Source organism: Erpetoichthys calabaricus, chromosome 7, assembly GCF_900747795.2.
Source record: "Erpetoichthys calabaricus chromosome 7, fErpCal1.3, whole genome shotgun sequence".
NCBI lineage: Eukaryota > Metazoa > Chordata > Cladistia > Polypteriformes > Polypteridae > Erpetoichthys > Erpetoichthys calabaricus.
This window is the reverse complement of record NC_041400.2, coordinates 116794474-116816869: the sequence shown is the minus strand read 5'-3', so window position 1 is coordinate 116816869 and position 22396 is coordinate 116794474.

Genomic DNA, 22396 nt, shown 5'->3' with positions numbered 1-22396 from the left:
GTTCACCAAGAAAAAAAAGGCAGTGGTTTAGCAAGTATTTACTTAAGCCAATTAAACATTAAGAATGCTGGTTTTGGTAATTTCAAGTTTTTCGAGAGTATTACCGTTGCTACTTAAGGATTCTCCCAGTCTCTCGTACTGATTGTTTATAGACCTCCTAAATATAATGCGTCTTTTATTGAAGAACCAGTAACAGCGCACTGTATGATAACTAACATGCAGTGAATACACTTGACTTGAGCATTCATAGTGTCCATATTCTTTGTACGTTTAGCATTCGTTTGCTCAAAGGTTGATGCGCTTGCTGCTTTCTGAGCAGCTCTTCTTTTCTCCACCTTAGCGGCCCGCTTCTTCTCTTCTTTTGTCGGCATGTTTTTGCGTGAAAACTGATTAAGTCAGTGTTTGTGTTGCAATTATTTTACGTTTTCTTTAATTTTTCACTTAAGCTGGCACTTAAGTGTTCAGTCTGCCTCAAGAATAATTTAATATATGAACAGGTAGGGAAAGTGACGGTGACGGTGAAGGTGGTAGGGTTGAGAACGCATGCGCTTCACGGCCACCCTGCTGGCCGCTGCTGAGAGTTGATTCTACAAAAAAAAATAGAATAAAAATAAAAAAAAGGAATAACCTTGGAGGTCAATCATCACCCCGAAAGCGGATAGTAGACGTCACGTAGTATATGTCTACCAAATTTCAGGTCAATAGGTCAAATGGTTTGCGAGCTACAGGTGATTTAAAATCCTGGACAAACAAACGGACAGCCTCGGTAGCGTATTATATATAAGGATTCTAAGATTTAGTATCTGTAATAATAACTGAGAATTTTATAATTGTTGATGATTTTAATTTTCATATGGACAACCACTGTAACCAGAAAGCAACAGAATTCATGAACTTACTGCAATCCTTTGATCTTAGGCAGCATATTAGCCAGCCCACACATAAGAGAGAACATGCTAGATTTCATTTCAAAAGAATTAAAAGTGGATGTGAGGCATGTCATGGGTTTTGCTATATTGAACCAGTTTTGCAAATTATTTAATGTAGAAATACAGATGGCTACAACAGCTTCAAGGTTTGCTAATATGCTAAAACATCAAAACAACTGTGATTCTTACCTTAATGACGCTAATTGTGTCAATAGGACATTTTAACATTAAGGTAAGAGCTGCAGCTGACATAGTGGCACCTGAAAAGAGAGTTAACAAAGCCTCCAGCACTATCATACCTTGGAAGACACAAAGAGTGTCTGATGTAAAGAGAACATGCCAGAAAACTGAGCATAAATGGAGAAAAAACTAAACTGATAGTCTGCTATGAAATATTGAAGGCAAAAATAACTGAATATAACTGCACAATTCACCTTGAGAGACAGTACTATTTTTCTAAAATTATAAATGATAATGCGGGAAGTTCAGGAGTTTTATTTTCAACTATTGATTGTCTTTTACACCCAGCTCACTCAATGGAATGCCTCCTAAAAACTATTAGTGAAGTCTGTGAGGCTTTGTATTTTTTAACACAAAATTAATGATATTAGAAATAATATAGTACATCCCCCCAAAGTTAATCCAATTGAATCCCAGCATGCCCCTTTAAGCAAGTTAAATTCTTTCTTTCTTGGAATAGATTGACCTGAACTATGTAGAATAATTTGCCAGTACCAACAGGTTTTTTTAAAGAAGTCTCTGATGTCCTTAGTGATATTGTAGTTGACATAGTGAACTCATCATTAGTTATGTGGGGGGGTCCTCTCTGACTGCAGTTGTTAACCCTTGCTCAAGAAAAGTAATCTTGGCCCATCTGTCTTAAAAACGGGTCTAATATTATCAAACCTGCCTTGAAAGGCAGTTATTAAGCAGCTAAATTCTTACTTGATTCAGCATTATTATTCGCATATTAACCAGATTACGAGGACTGCATTTTTTTCACTTGAGGAATATAGCAAATGTTAGACTTCTTATAACTTTACAAGATGGTTAAAAATTACTTTCTAGTTGACTAGATTACTGGAATGCACTGCCGACAGGCCTACCTAAGAAAGCCATAAATCGACTGCAATTATTGCAGAATGCATCGGCCAGAATATTAACTAGAAAAAGAAAATCTGAGCACATCTCACCAGTTTTAGCATTGTTCCGTTGGTTGCTGGTGTTGTTCAGATTTGACTTTAAAATATTACTAATGGCTTATAAAGCCTTAAATAGTCTTGGTCAGTCCTGAATTGTGGAATGCCTGTCCTACTACACTCCAAGTTGTAACCTTAGATCTCCGATTGCAGGTCTTCTTATAATTCCAAGAGCCAAATTTAAAAGAAGTGGTGAGGCGGCCTTTTGCTGTTATGCACCTAAAATTTGGAATACTTTATCCATAGAACTTTGCCAGACTAATACTGTGGAACTTTTTAAAAAATTGCTAAAAATCAATTAATTTAATTAGGCTTTTTCGTAACTACATTTTAGTTCTGTTCCTTATAGACTATTCTCTGCTGTCTTTTCCGGTTCCCACCACCACCTGATCAAGGCACCATGAAGTCCCCAGAAATGATTGAATGAAGGTGGATGTCTCGGCTGTCCACGAGACCAGCTTCATCATGTAAAGCATGAAAACAAAGAGGACTGCCTTAGAAACTTTTATACTATATATGAATGCTTAGGGGCGGCACGGTGGCGCAGTGGGTAGCGCTGCTGCCTCGCAGTTGGGAGATCTGGGGACCTGGGTTCGCTTCCCGGGTCCTCCCTGCGTGGAGTTTGCATGTTCTCCCCGTGTCTGCGTGGGTTTCCTCCGGGCGCTCCGGTTTCCTCCCACAGTCCAAAGACATGCTGGTTAGGTGGATTGGCGATTCTAAATTGGCCCTAGTGTGTGCTTGGTGTTTGTGTGTGTCCTGCGGTGGGTTGGCACCCTGCCCAGGATTGGTTCCCTGCCTTGTGCCCTGTGTTGGCTGGGATTGGCTCCAGCAGACCCCCGTGACCCTGTGTTCGGATTCAGCGGGTTGGAAAATGGATGGATGGATGGATGGATGGATGGATGAATGCTTAGTGGTGGCTAGGCAGTCATTTGGCCTGAGAACCCCTGCAGATTTTGCTTTTTTTTCTCCAGCCTAACTCCGAGTTTTTTTTTGTTTGTTTATTTTTTCTGTCCTCCCCACCATCTGACCTTACGAATGTAACAAATGTAACCTTTTCATCGCTATAGGCTCTCCTAATAGTATGACAGAATTAATCAATAGCTCTTACTGTACATACTTACCCTAAGAAAGATAAAGTAATACGTCTTGGCTTTTGGGGGAGGGTTCTGTACAACACCTACATCACCTTTTTCTCACATACACCAGATTATCATCCCCCCATGATAAGAGAGACAATTATACTTCACATGATTCTACTAATGTTTACCTTTCATCATCTATACTTTCCATAGATTTCGTGGCCTTTTCAGACACTCGATGTGAATAACATTTACACTAACTACAGCAACACTCATTTCAATCTAATGTTGCTTAACAATCTCAAATATTTTTATTAAGTTTACATGAGGATGTACTTTTTCTTTGTACTCTGACCCTTTAAATTGAGAGGAATGGAGGCTAAAAGCTGTTAATTGAATGAGGGTGAGACATTAATTGCTTTCCCACCACCATTAACAGACAATCAGGTGGCCAGCTCAGCAAACCGTGGAGAAACTGGAAACAACAAGACTAACTACAAATTAATTAAACTTGTATAGATTTTGTTCCATTGTTCACTGCAAAAGAATACAAATCTGAGAATTGTCTCCTCTTAATAGTAAGTAGTCTGGTCTTGATCCACAGCTAGTACGGTACTATGACAGGTAAATAACAACTGACCCAGGGTCTCAACAGGGGTGTGAGCTTGGTGTCAGTTGGCTTCAGTTTTTTTGGTTCTTTTGTAATGTTTTTCTCAGTTTGCACTTTTGTTAAGTTCTTTTGATATTTTGGTATGTGTTTGTTTTATTAAGTTTGTACGTAAGTAATAATTATGACAATTTCATTTATGTTTGTATTAGTTTGTGCAGTATATTGAGTCCCATGGAGTATTGCCTTGAGACCATGGCTTTGGATTCGGTAGATAAATCCTTCAACTCTGACTCCAACTCCTTAGTTTCTGATACTTCTGACTCCGACTCCTCTGTATTTAAAATGCTCTTTTCCATGTTGATTGAAGGAAGGCAACATACACATCATTTAACCACAAAACTACTGGCTAGGAAGCTGACTCTCTACCGTGTTGGGCAGTTTAAACAAAGGACAAAAAAACAATAACAAAAAGGTTTTATTTATTGTTTTTATCATATGGCTATAAAATAGTAGCATGCATAAAAATCAGGAACAGGAACTTTACCAGTTCAAAAATATAAACCACCTTCTTTGCTAGTTTTAAAACAAACACAAAGCTTAACTACATGAACAAAAAACAAAAACAAAAGCTGAAAACCTAATACAGTTTATATATTAAACTTGGTAGAGTAGAATAGCTGTTAAATGCAATCCAAAATTAACTCAATGTAGTTCTCTAAGAAACAGAGTTGCTTCTGCCAGATCCTCTTTCATAGAAGTTCTTAAATCTGACTTGATTATTTTTAGAGCTGAAAATAGTCTTTCACCTTTGACTTGGGTGGGTGGCATTGCTATTACAGTTCTAGCCACATCACTAATAATCTCTGGATCAACAACAATGGCTTCTTCTACAGTCAGTTTCGATGAGTGATCATACTTTTCAACTTCTTTTAATTCTTTAAAAAAATCCTGCTGGAATCTCTTTATTTGTACATTTACTGGTCATTTATCTTTCACGCATAGGCGATGTTGCTTTGCTTTTGAAACTTCCATTTTGTCCAAGTAGGAATCAAAGTCTAATTCATTTGAAGAGGACGATCCTGAGTTACCAGTGCTTATAGCTTCATCCAGTGGTGGTGTTTCAGGTAGTAGTAATCCCTTCATGTGAACTGCTACATTATAGAGTGTCCTTTTTCCATTAGCAATCTGGTCACTGCTCAACAAAATTCGACTCATTGGATCAACATAAACAGCAGGTACCAGGATTTGATTATCCAATAAGAGACTCTCTCTTTTCTTCATTGAAGATACGATGCCATCAGCTATTAACCCTCCACTTTTGTTCAGGCAATATATCAAGTTCTTCCATTCCAAGAAAAATTTACCATCTGTTAAATCTTCATATTGCAACCTCTTGGTGGCAGTAAAAGGAGAAGGAAGTAGACTTTCCAGTTCTTTTACTTGTGCCCACTGGCTTTCAGTTAATAAAACATTTTCATTGTCCAGTTCTACAAGCAAACGCTTTATCATCAAATAAGTGCTTCCCCAGCATATTGTTTGATCCAAAATGCCTCCTTTTCCTGCATGTCTTTTCAAAATGGCATCTGTTTTAGGGGCCCTGGCTACAATAGCTACTTGCCACAATTTGCCAATTAGAGTAGCTGCATGACGATCTTTCAATCCATCTCTTATTGCAAGTTGCAGAGTATGAACAGCACAATGCATATGTTGAATAGTAGTAAGCTTAGATGCTTCTTCAGCAATGTTATCCAAAATTTCACTATTCTCTTCGGTTTCACTTTCTCCAATACTTGCAGAACTGACTTCCTCTAATATACGAGGTGGGACCCAAAAATAACCAGAATTTTGTTGTTGTTAGGTTGGTACTTGGTTGGGCCGCTAGGGCGGTCTAGTTACACTCCTCACAAGTCAGTCTGCCAAGTGCCATCAGTCTGGAAGGTTGTGCTTGTGTTCAGTGAATTTTTTTGTAAAAGTAGGTTACGCAACAGTGTGAGAAGGAAACGCCCTGATTTGTGGGAGTCGGGCGATTGGTTCTTTCATCATGACAACGCTCCATCTCACACTGCTCTCAGCATTCGCCAATTTTTGGCAAGAAACTGTATGACAACCCTGAACCACCCACCCTACTCACCGGATTTAGCTCCGTGTGATTTCTTTTTGTTCCCTCGGATGAAAAAAGACTTGAAAGGAAGGCGTTTTGCTGACGTCGAAGAGGTAAAATAAGAAACGACCAGAGCATTAATGGGCATTACTTCAGACGAATTTAAAAAATGTTTCGAACAATGGAACAAACGGTTAGATAAGTGTATTTCCGCCAATGGAGAGTACTTTGAAGGAGACTAATTGTAGTTTGTACAGAAAATTAAATTAAACACATTTTAAAAATATTTCCGGTTATTTTTGGGTCCCCCCTCGCATGTTTGTCACTTTCTTCATCTACTTTATTCATTTTCTCAATTGTGCTTAACATATTAGAAGCATTATCTGTCACAATACATAGAATCTGTTCCTTTTTAATTTCAAAATCTTCTAGAACACCCTCCATTAACTTCTGAAGGTAGTCAGTGGTGTGATGTGCCTGGGTGTCCTTTACTGCCAAAGTCTGCGTTATTGTTTTATTATTTTCATCAACAAATCTAACATTAATAGAAAAATAATTGACTCTGGGACATGTGCATGCATCCATTTTAATGAAGACAAAAGGTCCCTTCAGACCTTTTCGTAGTTCTTCCTTTTTACATTTGGCCTCTTCAATTATAAGTTTCCTTATACTTTCTCTTTCCAGAGAAACACCAAACCTTTTAGCTATTTCTCCATTTAGGCCTAAAAAGGCTGGCAGTGAAAAGAAGGATAGTGGTACACTATTCTTTACTACCATTTCAATAATGTGGTTTTTGACTTTTTCTGGTGTCATTGTTATGGTAACTTTGTCAGATATAAAGGATTGTCTTAGTTGTGTTTGGTCTTCAGTAGATTTCTGAACATTTTTTATACCAGAAGTAGATGGAATGTTTTTGCTATCTTTCTCATTCACAACTTTTATCACTTTAGGATGAAAACACTGCAAGTGTCTTTCCAAATTTGATGCTCTTGTATGTGCATTTTTTTCAGACCCACTGAAACTGCTAATTTTTGCACCACATTGTTTTTCACTATCATCATCTCTTAGAATACATTGGCACATGTAATGTTTCCCATTTGATAATGTAAAGTGCTCATTAACAGCAGAATTTGTCATGTTTCTTGACAGTCTATTTGCCATTGTGAATGGGGTGCTGCTTTCACTAAAATATAAATATAAAATGTTATGCCAACTAGCATATACTTTGATTTAAATACAAACATACAGATAGTCCTGCTCTATACAAACATACGTACATACAACACAGCACTATACACACAAATAAGCTATAGCCCAGCACTAAGCTTAGACACAATTTGCCCTTTACAGAAAAACATGCACAGACATGTACCATACACACAACACAGAGCCCTACATTTTACTCAGAAACATATACACAATCTGCTATATACAACCATTCATACACACAAACATACACATAAGCCCTGCAGTTTTTTTCCAGAAACATGCATACAGCCTTCCATCATACACACAATTAGCCATGTAGTTTTAAAATAAACATGAACACTGACTTACAGTTGAATCCAAGAAGTTGTTCCTCCAAGTTCTTCTTCTAAGGTCGTCTAGCAGAGAGAGGAATTTGGCCAGAAGCTGATAGCTTTTCCCATGTGTGCTGATCTTCTGCTGAAGACAGGACAGTGGGAGGCTCCAAGGGGGCCACTTAACTAACTTCCTAATACTTAGGTGGTGTGCAAAGTTATACTAAAGTTCAGCCCTGGGTGGGAGCATATGTGGAGAGTGCAGACAGAACCACTGAACACACACCTACACCTACATCATTACACTTGTTTACACTCAAATGAGCTTGTTAAACACATTATATCTGAAATAAAATGAAAACACTTTTTGCAATGTACCATAATCCAGATTACAATATGTGAATGTCTGGTTGTATAATAGTTCAGCTGAACTTCACACTAGTAGTAACACAACTATGCACTGGGCTTTATTCTTACATCAGAGAAGTACTTCATTATGACTATTGTTTGTGAAATGGGACATTTGAACTTGCTGTATGTTTTTTTTCATTACAATTTAAATTTATTAGAAGTTGGAGTCGGTACATTTTTGCCGACTGCAACCCCGACTCTAGGTACCCAAAATTGTCTCCGACTCCTTAACTCCAATTCCACAGCCCTGCTTGAGACACAGCTTTGTTTGAGGTCTATTTAAATGGAGAACTATTGAGAAATTAAATATATCTCCTTGTGTTCTTCAGCTCTCTTTTCATTTTTGATTTCGGAGTTTTTGCTTTTGGATCCTTTGCTTTTTATCCTGGATTATTATTTGGATTTTGGATTTAACACTTTCATTTTTTTAGAAGACCTTCAGTAATAGTTTTAATTTTTGTGTTCTTTGTTTTGTTCTATGGAGATTTAGTTTGTAATATATTTAGGATTTTTGTATTTTGAATTTTCCTTGACTTTAATTAAATTAATTAAAATTTAGGTTAATTCTTTTCTGGGTTGGGAGTTTAATGGTTCCCTTCTCCCTTATTATTTATTTTTTAGACCTTAAAAATTTATTTTTTCCTTAGACCTTTTTTTTTTTAAACATTCGGGCCTTTTTTGAAATTTGTAGGTCTGAATTATAACGCTGACAGAATACAATATGTTGGATAAATAAATTCATATAGCAGCAATTATTAAAATTTTTGCTACTGTAACCCCCTTTCATGTAGTTTTTTTTTTCATGTTGTTGTGTTGTCTTGGCTAGCTGAACTTCTAACTGTCATAGCAACAATATGTGCTCAATTATCTGCATTACTATTGGGCGCTAGAACAATAGTACATAAACATTGCGCACGCCACCATGCGATGTGCTGCACGGTCCCGCGCATGCTCACTTCACCAGAAGACACACACAGACACCCTGGACGCACACAGGGGTTTTATTAAAGAGGATTGTTGCCTATATTGAAAAATATAAGAAAGAATTTACGAAACTTTGTCAGTCAGTCCGTCAGTCATTATCCAACCCGCTATATCCTAACACAGGGTCATGGGGGTTTGTTTTGAGCCAATCCCAGCCAGCCTAGGGAGCAAGGCAGGAACAAATCCTGGGCAGGGCACCAGCCCACCGCAGACTAAACTTTGTTTTATTGAAATTATTTATGGAAAAATTGTTCTGATATTTAACTTATTAGGATGATTGCAGTGTTAATTTGCCATTTTCTGAGGTTAAAGTGGCTGCTTTGGGGATTAAGAAGTACCTTTTGCTTATTAATGTGTATACTATATTTTTGTTCAAGAATTGGTATTGGGTATCGACCTAAACCTTTCGGGTGTTGTAATGTGCCATTTAAAAATTACTTATACAGTATTTTCAAATAAATAAGCTCAAATGTAACTCTGCCAATTTTATCATCAAAAAAAAACAACACGCCAAAGTAAAAGGGTACAATAGTTGAAATCAATGCCCCATAGTCTCAGGCTTGTATATTTTATTTTAATCACAATAACCTTTAAAGAACATAAAAATGTTAGCTATATATCCAGGTTTTATAGTCTATATTTGTTTGAGTCCAGGTTAATGAAATGACACTCTTTTTAAGCTTGAGGGAAATTGTATTAAATTCTGTATTTCAGAAAAAGGCACAATATATTGCAACTTAATAAATTTGAATTATATAGCTAAAAATGAAAAAAAAACTACCATTGCTCTTGTTCCATTTCTGGTAGCACCTGGGAGGAAACCATGTCTTTTGTTATCGTCTCGTCAATGATACATGTAGAAGAATGCCTTATGGGAGAATCTGACCTGATCAAAACAGAGATTCATGAGCTCCTGAAGCTCACAAAATTTCCAGTTTCATAAATGTAATGAAAGGGCTATGCACCGGAATATTGATATTGGGGTTTTTTGGGTTTTTTTTGACTCTTACGGATTATACTGCTTAAATTGTATACAATGTGATTGGTTGCAGTTGATGCATGGATTATTAGTTTGCATCAAGGTATTTTGCAGTTTCTTTGTCTCCCATCAGTTGGTTGATTTTATCATGATATAACCCACTTAACTAATGATTTGGACAGGCTCAGACATTTCTTAACAATCCAGTTTCTAGGTGATATGACCTGCGTACTACAGAAATCCTGTGCGGACAGGCAAATCTGTTATAAATGAAGCCTGCTTGAGTGTTTCCTCACACAACTCTGGAAACTGGATTGTAATTTACAAAAGTACATGCTGTGAGATGACAATTGTGGGCTTTGGTTTAGCTTTCTTTTCTGTCACTTATATTTATGGTTAATAAAATTGTACTTCTGTTCATATCAGCAGTTTTTTATTATTTTTTTAGCTTTTATAGATTACATCTTTTGGGCAAAATATACAAGCAGCATCTACATCTTGTATAGCTATAATATATAAAACATCTCCTACACTGTTAATTATATGATCACAAATCGTTTTCCTTAATTGATGCCCTTTGTTATCTACTTTGTCATTAAAAATAAGAAAGAAAATATCTTTTTTTTTATCTGCTTTTACTTTACATATTCTTACTCTTAGAGATGAAAAAATATAGCATGTCCACTAACTATTATCCTAGTCTATATAGGATAGGGTAAAAAAGTGAGCCATCAATACTAAAGGAACTAAACAGGGCAATAAGCAAATCAGTGCCTACGACCGTGCCAAGACCAGAGCTAGAAACAGTCAAAAAAGTAGAGAAGAGACACATAAAAGAAACAGCATAAACAGTCAAAAAAGAACTCATAAATCTTAAAAATTCCTGGGACATCTATACCTATTATAATGGTATTGTCTGTAATCTGAGAAAACCAAAACAAAACAATCCAAAAAGTGTTCTCTTAAATTCAAATTTTGAGGTTGTCAGAAATTTTCTAGAGATCATTTTGAGCCCTTTAGAATTATTTTTAAACTACATTTATTTATTTTGTTCGCGATTAGTGCCATTTTGTGAACTGATTTTCATGCATGCTGCCATGCGTGACATATTTTGAAATCACCCTGTGGTTTTAAAGGTGGCGGTGCTCTCAGCAAACTGTCTAAACTTGGAATACTAATAAGGAGGCTTTAATAATAAAAACAATGGTGCTTAAAGAAAACACCTTTTTAAAAGAGGGATAAAAGATTAGACATATCTAAAAGATGGAAATGTTGAGGTATAAATTGACAGAAAAAATACAATAAGAAGGAAAGAAAGCACCTTATTCCGGGCCATAATTTGGGGACTAAAGTGCAGTGTCAAAACATGAATGAATGTGCCCTGTCACAAAAACGACCAAGAGACATCAAACAGGTTTGGGGCAGCCACCCATATAATATGCCCTGGCTATAAAATGTAATAGTTGGGAGATGTTAACAAATCAGAGTCCAAAACAGAACTGAATTAGGTTGTTAAAGATGGAGGCTTTATATGCCGAGAATAGAAGTGATGTCATCAATGGCGCTGGAATCATGTGGGACTTCCCATGGAATGTCTACAAGGGACCCTGGTCTGGCGTGGAATTACTATCATTCAGGCCCTTTATGTGTCTCCCAATCGCACGCAAGTCACAAAATAGACATTGCGGGTGGGGGTTAGGCCCAAACTCAAGTGTTTTCAAGGAGTAATATAAAGGCAAGTGAGTTATTTGCAACCGGGTAATCACAAATCTTTTCAGCATTTGTGTTTATCCTTTATAAATTTTACTTTACTTGAGACTTCAGCAGCAAGAATTAATAATTCAACTACTATAACTATTAACTTGTAGGAAAATATAAGCACAATGATCAAGAATAAATTATTTTTGGTAGCAGGGCTGTTAGGGCAGGTCAGGTGATGGATTTTTGGGTTTGGGTGGGATTGGGCTAGGGTGAGTTGTTTGGGATTTATGTTTGTGTGTGTGTGTGTGTGATACAACTTCATTTATAACTTCAGCTGGTGTTTTGACTAAGATTCAAGAACAGTAATTTTGGTTTGGTGAAAAATATCCTTAACTTCCATGCTTTGACCTCAAAATACTTCTTTTGCTCAAAACCTCTTTTTACATCAAGTGCAAATAGCAGTTTCTAAATATTCAGATTAAAAATGTATTCCAGAATTCCAAAAAAATAAGTTCATCAGCAGTGATAATTTAAACAAGTTCACTGTTTTTTTAATTTGGCAGGGGAGATTGATGTCAGAAGATGACATACTGTACGTGACAATGCCCAGAACTGTGAAAATTGCTCAGCCGACTGCAGCATCTGACAAAATGGAAACAGGAAAGCAGTGACCTAAAGAAGCTATAACAGAGTTCCAAAATTACCTAAAAATAGCATTAAAATACACTCTATACTGTATTGTCGTAAATAGATATAGAAACTTTACTATATACAGTATTTTATGGATGCTAGATTGATCTGCCATACCTCAATACTGTATGCAACATATGAATTTATCGCTGATTTGTAAATGCATCAAAAAGGACACTGTTTCTTAAAGGCTGCCTCCTCTACTAACACAATAAATTTTACTTTATACAAATTATTGAAATGCATTGAAGTACATTATTCTGAAATGTTGTCCCCACCATATTAATGATTTCCATAAACACAAATCTTCACCACCATTACGCTGTCATGCTGCTTTCCTCTTTTGAGCAGGTGAAAGGTTTATTCACAAGTTATTATCTAATGGTGGAGGTTTATTGAGACGGGTTTAGCCTTCAGGACTCCTTACTACAGGGATTCGTAACAGGAGAGCCATGGGACAGTATTTCAAAGAAGAACTGGTGAAGTTATAAGGTGCAGTTAAGATACTTTTAAATTCTCTTCTGCAGTTAAGCGTCAGCAATTTGAAATGCCAATCAGGACCATTTTGAGTTACAGGAGCAAAACCCCGTAGGATTATCACAAAGAATGAAAGTGTAGCCACTTTTAATAATGATTTCTTGCAGATTCGCATGTCATAATGAAAAATGCTGCCAATCATGTAGACTGTACGACACTGCCAGCATTTTATTCTTATACAGCATTATACAGAATCTGTGCACAGCTTCATGTCTAATTGAGTCATTTTTGTGAAGCTTTAAATAACATTTGAACCAAAAAATGCTGAATGCCTGCATTTTACAGTAATCGATTTATAGACATCCTTTTCTTCTGTTATAGGGTTATGGAGAGTCAAAATCTAGTCTGGCAGTAATGACAGTAAGGTAGGAAAATCTGATTTAAAACATAAATAGATGAACAATATTTCAAAAAGTAAGAGTGAGACCATAAGTATAGGTTATTTATAGTCAGTTATGAGGTAAGTCTATTACAGTATTTTTGAGAAACAACAATGCAGCAGTACCACAGATAATCTGTCATTTTTGCCCTATAACGTCATGACAATATACATCTTCTTAATGTAAAGTATGTATCATGATGGTCCATTTATTCACCTATAGTTGAGTGAATTATGGCTTTAAGTGAATGATCACCCCCGTACCTAATCATCATGCTGTGAGTCTTTGCAAGTCATACCTTACTCAACATTCCATCAGGAAGTGCTTACTTAAAGAAAAGGGAAAGGACGAAGACCAAATATTGAGTCGGGAGATGTAAAATGCTGGCCTTAAGGGGTTCAGTCACCATTTCTGCAACTATTACCAGTTTTGGGTCCCAGGATTCAGGAAGGTATTAGAATATCATTAATCTGCACTGACCTTATTTGAGAAGAGTCACACTACTGACATTATCTCCAGTGTAGACATTTACTGATTCCATCCTTCTTTTCTGATCTGATAATTCCTATAATTTGTTCTGTTTTCAAAAAATATATATATTGCTTGTTTCTATTTGAGTTATTTGATGCTTTGTCTAGTGTTGATATTTTGCTTAGTTTAGTGTACAGTAGCTCCCCCATATCTGTGGGTGATATGTTCAAGACCTACTTCCTACACTCAGTAAGTAAAAATGTTGAGTTTGAATACACAATGAAAGGACTAAAAAATCAAAAGTACACCTTATGAGAAGGATTTAGAAATTGCAGTGGTTTTGTCACTTTCGACTGCCAGACAGTGTTCAGAACACATTAAGACGGCTAACATATTAGGTTATATAGTATGATGTGTAGAGTACAAGTCCAGGGTGGTTACGCTCAAGCTTTATAACATACTGGATAAACCTCACCTGGAGTACTGTGTACAGTTTTGGTCTCCATGTTACCAAAAAGACATAGCAGCACTGGAAAAAGCCCAGAATAGAGTGACTAGGCGGATTCCAGGGCTACAGAGGATGAATTATGAAGAAAGATGAAACAAGCCGAACCTTTTCAGATTAAGCAAAATAAGATTAAGAGAATGCATGATTGAAGTGTTTAAAATTAAGAAAGGAATTAGTACTGTACATTGAGACTGTTATTTTCAAATGAGTTCATCAAGAACACGGGAACACAGATGAAAACTTGTTAAGGGCAAATTTTGCACAAACATTAGAAGGTTTTTCTTTACACAAAGAAACACAGACACTTGGAATACGTTATCAAGTAGTCTGGTAGACAGTAGGACTTCAGCAACTTTCAAAACTTGACTTGATGTTGTTTTAGAAGAAATCACTGGATAGGACTGGTGAGCTTTGTAGGGCTGAATGGCCTGCCTTTGAATAGAGTGCTCTAATGTTCTACTGTGGATCCCCAAAACTGTGAATTGTAGCCAACCCTTTTTTAAGTAATTTTTGTCTACATAAATATCCATGATAAAGTTTAATTTGCACAATAAGACATTACCAACATTAAATTATAAATAACATACAGTACATAGTATATTAATATACTTGTGCTTCTCTGTCTCTCTTGAAGGTATTGGCAAAGAATTAGCAATTGAATACTTAAGGAGAATTTTAATGTGTGTGTATTGGTGCAATGATGCACAGACTTTGGGTCTGACCACCACCTCCTGAGAGATAGTCTCCAACATACTCTCAAGAAATGCCATAAAGGAACAGGAATACATGCCCCATTGATGTGGAGAGATTGGTCTGAGCTACAGCAAGACCTTGCCAACATGAACATCAATAGCAAGTGGGTACTGTTCAAAGATATCGTCGAAGTAAGTGCATTGTCAGTGGTTGAATGCCAATGAGGATGACTCAAGGAGCACTGTATATAAGACCGATTATGGAAGCTAATCAACAAGAGGAAGGTGGCCAAGATTTGTCAGACCAATCAAGAAGTTAAAAAGTAAAAAAAGTGGCAAGGAAAAGATACTGCACATTGAACAGAAGGGTCAAATGCATCTGTTGGGTTGATCTGAGATATTGGCTGTAGAAGAATAGAACTGAGGCCCAAGAAGCTGCCCCCAGGGACAACAGAAAGACATTCTGCCGTCCTGTACAATATATGTAACAGGAAGAAATGACAACGGCACTATCAAAGACAAGAATGACAAGATCCTGCTTACAAGAGAAGCCCTGAGGATAGAATACTTCAAAGGAAACACTCAATCAGCCAACACCTATGGCAACATATGACTTTGATGTCATATCTCCCATGACAGTGGAAATTGGTGCAATCACAAAGGTTGAAGTACGAAAAGATTTGAAAACAACAAAGCTCATGGATGAGAACAAGTTAAGGCAAAAATACTAAAACATGAAAGAAGCATTGGTGAAGCTGTGCAACAAGCACTGGCAAGCAGTGACATTACTGACCAAGTTGCAAAAGGATGTAATTGTCATTTACCAAATATAAACATATGTAATTGTCATTTACCAAATATAAACATGAGTTGTGATGTTCCCAGGAAGGTTTTCTACCTAATACTGCTATGTTGGCTTCACAACACAGTCGACACTCAGCAGATAGCAGCAGACTGGCTTGCAATGATATTTGAGCTGCGAAACATCATTGAGCGGAGCATCGTGTATCAGAAGCCATTGTTGATCAGCTTCATTGATTTCAAGAAGGCTTCATACAGTACACATCAAAACTTCATGTGGGAAATTGTATGTCATTATGACTTGACTTGAGTTTTATAGCAAACTTGGTAACCACGTCTTTCTTGAGCTTGAGCTTCACCACGCTTTTCTCCTGCTGACTCTCCACACATGTTGTGTCTTTTTCCTTCTTTACTCGTCAGTCCACCCTATTGGTCATTCCACTCTTTGTGTATCCCTCCTCTCCCTTCTGCTGATGGCCTTCATTTACATAAACCAGAAAGGCCCAAACAGCCAAAAGACCTTATGTCTGTCCTGGCTTTGTCTCAGCATTGAAAGTGAAAGCAAATTTTAGACTTTAGGATATTTAGTTTTTCTACTGTAAGGGTGGCTATTAGTCAGAAATGCTGAAATATTGAACATATTGTCCTTGCTTAGCAGATACCTACTGACCATGTTGTTCAATTCTTCTTCATTTCAGCTTTCTAACTAAACAGGAAATAATGTTAAGCCAGTGAGTCAGTTAGTCAATTTTGCATTTTTATATATAGATTTAATAAATGTGTAAATCTTTACAATGTCAAAATTCTCAAATGGAGTTCCTTACTACAAAAAAGGTTATTTTTGTATTTTTAGATGGAATGGATGTAAAGCTTTTTATGACAAAACTCTTCATTTGTTTTGACTGCTGGCTCAGTGTTTGTTACCTCTCCAATCTTGATGTCATCTGCAAATTTCACAAGTTAGTCAGCTTTGGCAGCATCTGACTAAGTGAAGTGGCAAGTGCAAATTACTCACAATGATTTATCTGTTTATTTCTCTAATTTGTTTACAGAGACATTTGCTACATAAGTTCACAGAGTCTCAACTTTAGTCAGATTTACTAGTTTAAGGTTTGCAATTTATTTATTTTATTTGTTTGTTCCTGTCTTTCTACTTAATCCTTAGTCTCTGTTTTTTTTGTTGTTCTTTTTGTTTCTTTTTTGTCATTTTTCAGGTTTGTAATAATTAATTAGTATTTGAATACATGATATTCAGAAAAGGCTAACCTTTTGTGACATTTTAGTTGCAGTTAGGCTGATATTTGGTTGATAATTTTTTTTAAGCAAATAAAGAATAACTGGAGTCTGGTAAGTGGCAGTGATAAGAGGTAATTCATCTTTCTTTTTTCATGCATTTAGTGCAAAAGGCCACAATTTATCTTTTGGATCTTATGTTAATGGGTGTTTTGTTCAACTGGTACATGTTATGTAGTATTTTATTATGCAAAAGTCTTTCTGCCTTCAACAATCTGGGGATATTTCTGTATATGTTTCTACTTTTTTGTGCTCATTTTGGCTAAATTGTATTTTAACTATTTGTTGTTATGCTTTGATATTCCACCGGTGGGCACTCAATACTATTGTCATCTTACTGTATATAATTTACATTATTGTTCTTTCTCTACCTCTATAAACTCTTGTCTGTCTTTCTTCATGACAGTAAGTCATCACCCAACTTGCTAGTCAACTCTAAACTGTTATATTGGCAAGAGCAGCATTTCAATTCCATCTGGGATTGTATGTATGGGCCAAGTGTCAGAATCCGGTAACACTGAAGACTACTGCTCCCCTGTGTTTTGACCTGTCATAAATGGGCAAGCCTCTGAGGCAGCTTTTAATCTGCTTATGTTGTTAACTGGTGAAATAACCATAGTATTATGGGTAATAGTTTTCCAAAAATATCCAAAAAAACCAAGTGAAAAGCTTCACTGACCTGCCCAATGACAGGACTCAATCCAGGCAGCCTAACCCCAAACTCCACAGCCAGGCTTTGGCTTGCAAAGACCCTAAATGGGGATCAGGCTTGAAAAGTTCAAAATAATTTAAATATCCCAAAATAAATGCCCCTCAAGGGGAGGAACAGTAAAAAAAAAAACCTCTGGCCTGAAATACAAGTCCAAACAAAGAATATTTTATCAATGTAGAAATGTATTTGAATTTCTCAAAAGAAAAAAATGAAAGTAGCAAAAAAGTACAATTGAGACAAAAGGGTTTACCTGCAGAGGCAACCTAAAGATAACTGTAGTTTCAAAATCATAATCCAAAGACAGCAGCAAAAAAAAATCCAGAAATCCAGAAGTGATATCAGGGTGACCTTTATGCTTGGGGTCAAAAAACCTACACAGAACAAAAATGTGAAATGATAAATGAATATAACCATATTAATAAAATGTTTCTCTATTATAAAAAAAAATCCTGCACAGAAACAGTAGGGCATCGAGACATGATCTTCACGTTAAGATCACGGAAGACACTTAAAAGACCCGCGAGACTAAAGAGATTGGCCACGGAGCGTCTCGCGGGTACCTTAAACATGAGACTTTGTGCCAAAAGATTGACCCAGGACCGTCTCACGATGACAGAGAACATGAGATTCTTGCAAGACACGCCCTACTTACAACCAAATAAGACCACGGTCAGCAAAACTCTCAGTCGTGTTTTGGCTTTGAGCACACACAGATCCAGGGATCTGAGCGCATATAAAGCGTATAAGGACAATACGTTATAGATGAAACGTAGATGACTAAGCAAAGAAGAAAGCAGCACGGAGAAAAGAGACTCAAAAACGTTGGAGAGACAAAAAAGAAAAAGAATAATCTAGGTGCAAATTCAGAAAATAAGGAAAGTAATTATCAGCCCGGAACAAGTAGAATTGAAAAAAAAGCAAGTCCAATCCAGATGTTGGCGCAATACACATGCAGAGCAGGTTAGAGATTATGAAAGCAATGGCATTCGAAAGGCTCAGAAAAAAAAATGTTGGCGCTATACACATGTGGAGAAAGTTAAAGAATATGAAAGTAGGAAAATTAGAAAGTATAAAAAAAAAGAAAGCAAAGATCGCAGGAGCGCAAATAAACAGAAATTAGTACTTGAAAAAGGGAAAATAATCACCATGGACCAGGTGTCATTGAAACAAAAGCAGGATAAAGCGAGGTCGGAAATAAAAGACAGAGTAGAAAACAAAGTAAAACGTCATAAAGAGGTTAAAAAAAGGGGGCCAAACACATGCAGAGCAGGTTAGAGATAATGAAAACTGGAATTCAGAAGCCTCAAAAAAAAACGTAGGCGCGAAACACATGCAGAGCAAGACACAGAATATGAAAGCAGAAAAAAACGACAGTGTCAAAACAAAGAAAGTAAACATCGCATTAGCGCAAAGAAAGAGAAATTATTACTCGGAGAAATAACGAAAAGGTGAATAGAGATTGAATATATGGACATAGGTGAAATGTCAGAAGTATGTAAATATTGTAAGGCTTTGAAGTTTAAGTCAAGAGAATTTCAAAAACGGAGTTTACCTCACATGCATTTATTGGTTACTTTGCAAAAAAAATTATTAACTACTGATGATGTGGATTGTTTTGTCTGTGCTGAAATTCCAAACAGAGAAACCTATCCTGAATTATGCTACAAGGTCATTAAATACATCTCATGGACCTCATTAAAAAGATTCAGCACATTGGGACTCGAAATATTCCAAATATTGTTTTTACAGAATTTCAGAAATAAAAGTGAAACTAATGAAATATTAACAATTCAAAGAAAAAAAATCTTAAAGTGTGTATTTGGAAAAACAAAAATGGGGGTTGGCGAGTGAAGCGAGCAGGGGCCGAAGCCCCCTAGTATATAATAAAAAACATATAACAAATAGTAATTTTATTAAATAACTAGCCATGCCCAGCGGCTCTGCCCACGTAATAGTGAAAAAGGACAGTGAGGAGGACCCTGCCTGGCTCCCCACTCCTGACATCACATTTCCCCCTCCCCTCTGCCCGCAGCCTCAGTCTCGGATTAGCGCAAATATATCACTCTTGCAAGCAAACTATGATTCTTAGCGCGATGAGAGAAGTCACAAAATCAACCAGAATATTGAAGCAAATTATAGAAAAATGCCTGATCTAAATCCGTTAAGTAGTTCTCTTGTGAAAAGTGGACAGACAGACAGACAGATGTTGGATTTTATATAGAGTGAGATTAAATAAATAAGAAAAAACTAAAGCCAGAGTGATAACTCCGGCTGAACCATAACAGCTTGGTCTTTCACCTTTAAGCAGAGGTTAAACACTTGTCCCATTTGGCTGACATCTGCCCCCACTTGTTACTCTGGATGAATTTTGGTAACCTTTTGCCATCCCATTGTCCTTGCCCTTTCTCTTGCTATTTTGCCTTCTAAAGATTTCTTTCTAGGGCACGCATAGCACATGCAGACTTTACTATTCTTGGTGAACCCTGTCTATGCATGTATGTGAACAGAGTTGTGTTCTCTCATTATGAGACAAATCTTTTTAATCTTTCACCATCCTGGTGGCACATCTTCACTCGAGAATTCTACATAGCTTCACAAAAAGATTTATTAATAAGGATCAATATAGATAGCTCCGAGGTGGCAGGGCAATTGGGGTGGACGAGGTTCACCCTGGGTTCCTCAAGGTTCTGGATGTTGTGGGGCTGTCCTGGTTGACACGTCTCTGCAACATCGCATGGACATCGGGGGCAGTACCTCTGGATTGCCAAACCGGGGTGGTGGTCCCCCTTTTTAAGAAGGGTGACCGGAGGATGTGCTCCAACTATAGGGGGATCACACTCCTCAGCCTCCCCAGTAAGGTCTATTCAGGGGTGCTGGAGAAGAGAGTTCAGTTGATGGTCGAATCTCGGATTCAAGAGGAACAATGCAGATTCCATCCCGGCTGTGGAACACTGGACCAGCTCTACACCCTGGCCAGGATCCTGGAGAGGGCATGGGAGTTTGCCCAACCAGTCCACATGTGTTTTGTGGACTTGGAGAAGACATTCGACCGTGTCCCTTGAAGCATCCTGAGGGGTGTGCTCCAAGAGTACGGGGGACAAGGCTCGTTGTTACAAGCCATTCAGTCCCTGTGCAGGATGTGCAGGAGCTTGGTCCGCATTGCCGGTAATAAGTCGGACTCGTTTCCCGTTGAGGTTGGACTCCGCCAGGGCTGCCCTGTCACTGACTCTGTTCATAAGTTATATGGACAGAATTTCTAGGCGCAGCCAAGGAGTGGAGGGGGTCTTGTTCGGTGACCTCAGAATCTCGTCTCTGCTATTTGTGGATGACGTGGTTCTGTTGGCTTCATTGGACAGTGACCTCTAGCTCTCACTGGAGCGGTTTGCAGCCGAGTGTGAAGCAGCGGGGATGAGAGTCAGCACCTCTAAATCCGAGGCCATGGTTCTCAGCCGGAAAAGGTTGGAATGCTCTCTCCGGGTTGGGAACACATTACTGCCTCAAGTGGAGGAGTTCAAGTATCTCGGGGTCTTGTTCACGAGTGAGGGAAGAATGGAGCAGGAGGTTGACAGACGGATCGGTGCGGCATCCGCTGTAATGCAGGCTCTGCAGCGGTCCATTGTGGTGAAGAGAGAGCTGAGCCAAAAGGCAAGGCTGTCGATTTACCTGTTGATCTACGTTCCTACCCTCACCTATGGCCACGAGCTTTAGGTAGTGACCCAAAAGAGCAAGATCGTGGATACAAGTGGCCAAAATGAGATTTCTCCGCAGGGTGGCTGGACTTTCCCTTAGAGATAGGGTGAGGAGTTCAGTTATCCGGGAGAAACTCAGAGTAGAGTCGCTGCTCCTCCGCATTGAGAGGAGTCAGTTGAGGTGGTTCGGGCATCTGGTTAGGATGCCCCCTGGACGCCTCCCTGGGCGGGTGTTCTGGGCATGCCCCACTGGGAGAAGGCCAGGGGGCAGACCCAGGACACGCTGGAGGAATTATATCTCCCGGCTGGCCTTGGAACGCCTTGGGGTCCTCCCAGAGGAGCTGGAGGAGGTGGCCGGGGAGAGGGAGGTCTGGGCTTCCCTGCTTAGGCTGCTGCTCCCACGACCCGACCTCGGATAAGCGGTGGATAATGGATGGATGGATGGATCAATATAGAGAAATGATTTCAAATCTACTTTTATATATCTGAGTGTTTCTGAACTGGAGTGTGGAGATTTTTATTAGTAAATATTGATGTAATTATTATTTTTCTTACATACAGCAAGTAAAGCAATCCAATCTGTGTAGCTTTTATTTTATTTTCTTGCTAGTTACTGTACATTAAACTGAAACACAAAAATAGCTAGTATTTATAAAACTTTGGCTCACCTGTGTAAAAAAAAGGCAATATAAAATTTGCTTTTCTTCTGCTGCATGTTTAGGTTCATTCTGCTCATGGCTAAAATAATACTAGGAAAATAAATGAAAAACTTTAATGTAAACCATTTTCTTACAGCAAAACAAGAATTGTTAAAACATTCTCTAACATATATTTAAGTTTTCAGAGGACTTATATTTCTACAGTATATACAGTACGTCAAATGAAAAGTATATATTATAAACCGTTTTCATTAAAATTTAGGTGTATTCAATATGTTATGAATCTGCTTTTTATGAAAACCGGTGTTTTTTCTTATTAAATGTAAAATTTGTTTCTTTTTTGTGGCAAGTGAAACTAATATCACCTATGTTTTTGGTCAAACTAATATTATTAGCAGCTTCGTGTTAAACTATCCATCCATCCATATCTGAACCCACTTACTCCATGGGG